Source organism: Belonocnema kinseyi, chromosome 2 (genome assembly GCF_010883055.1).
Source record: "Belonocnema kinseyi isolate 2016_QV_RU_SX_M_011 chromosome 2, B_treatae_v1, whole genome shotgun sequence".
NCBI classification, from domain to species: Eukaryota; Metazoa; Arthropoda; class Insecta; order Hymenoptera; family Cynipidae; genus Belonocnema; species Belonocnema kinseyi.
The window spans coordinates 116,234,293-116,235,941 of record NC_046658.1 but is presented as its reverse complement, the minus strand read 5'-3'; positions in this window follow the sequence as shown (position 1 = coordinate 116,235,941).

The window sequence follows — 1,649 nt, the reverse complement described above, 5'->3', positions numbered from 1 at the left end:
TAATGTTAATTCGTGCAAAAAAGGCACATTTTTGCGAATTTTTTTTTACGACAAAGTTAAAATCAATCTATTAAAACCAATGCTATATTAAAGCATAGCATTCGAAGAGTATTTAATGAAATTTTCATGTAAAAATATTTAGAAATACGGCAATGGCAGAAATTATTCGGAAGCGTCTCGGAAAAAAGTAGAATTGTGGTGCCCCTGATAACTCGGTGCTGCATCATCTTAATTCAAAAAATCAAATTTATTTCGTTAGATAATTGATTTTCCCAGGTAATGCTAGAAGGGTTTTTCAAAATTTTAAATTTTCACTTTTTGGGAACACTTTGAAGTGAAAAACGCGGTTTTTACGAAAAAAATCGGGTAATTTTCTATTGTAGAATAAAAAATATTAATAATTTTGAAAAAAACTTTAAGGTGTTACCTCGTAAATTATGTAGAGAAACAGGGTTCCAAACTCAGGTCTATAAAGAATGTTGCTATCAACCATGATGTCTAAAGCATCTTTTTACTCCTTTCAACGACGAATCCTGGCCTTCTTTTGTCTGTTTTTCAGCTCTGAATCTTGTTTTCCTGCGCTGAGTCGTGTATGAGGCGCGGTTTCTAAAACCGCTGCATCCTTGTTAGTTTCGCTCCGATTCATCTCAAATTTTCACACAATGTTCTTGAAACGTTCTCTATTCAGAAAACCAAATAAAAAAATGCATAAAAAAATAATTTAAGAAGGCCCCCCCCTTAAATGATTCCAAGGAGTTTTAAAGAGATTTAGCACATTTTAAGGCATTTCAAAAGATTTCAGAGAATGAAACATATTTTTGTATATTTTGAAGGACTTTTAAATGCAATTTCAAGAAATTTTCAAAGGGCTGAAATTTTTTTAAAGATTTTTGGGAAATTAAAAAAATCTACAATAAGAACTTGAAACTGAAGTTTCCGTAGAGTGAATAGTATTTTCGTTGCATGTTCCATATTGTTTTAATTTTCTTTCATTTCATTTTAATAATTTCCAGGATGTGTGGGCGGGTGGCAGTAAAAATAGATAAAATACGTGTTACATAATTTATGGATGGCCTCTACACAGTAAACCCCAGGAATGAATTTTATCTTTCAAAAAGATAAAACTTATCTGAAAAAAAGATAAAGTTCTTCTGACGTATATATTTTTTTGACATACGTTATATGTCAGACAAAAGTAAGGGACTGAAGTTGTCTGAGTAAGAACACTCAGCCAACTTCAGTCCCTTACTTTTGTTGAACAAATCATGCAGAATAGATATTATTATTATTGTTATTATTATTACACCATTAAGCCATTTCCCTTTCGGGGTAGGCGTGACTCACTCGGCAGGGGAAAGGAGTAGTGTGTGGAAGGGATAGAGATTTTTCAGATTGATCCAGAATTCTCGTGCTATTTAAGTAAATAACACGTTCGTTCCGCAACACTGCTCCGACCCAGGTTGCTGATCAATCTCTCTAGCAATCACCCCAAGCGAAGAACCTCACGAGGTCGTTATGTAAGGTTCCCCACTTGGGTCCATTATTACCTAAGGTCTTTGTTTCAGGCGTCATTCACTCTACTGACACTCTTTTTATTAACTATTTGCCGCCATACTTTCCTGTCCTGGCATACTTCTCTAGCTTCTTTT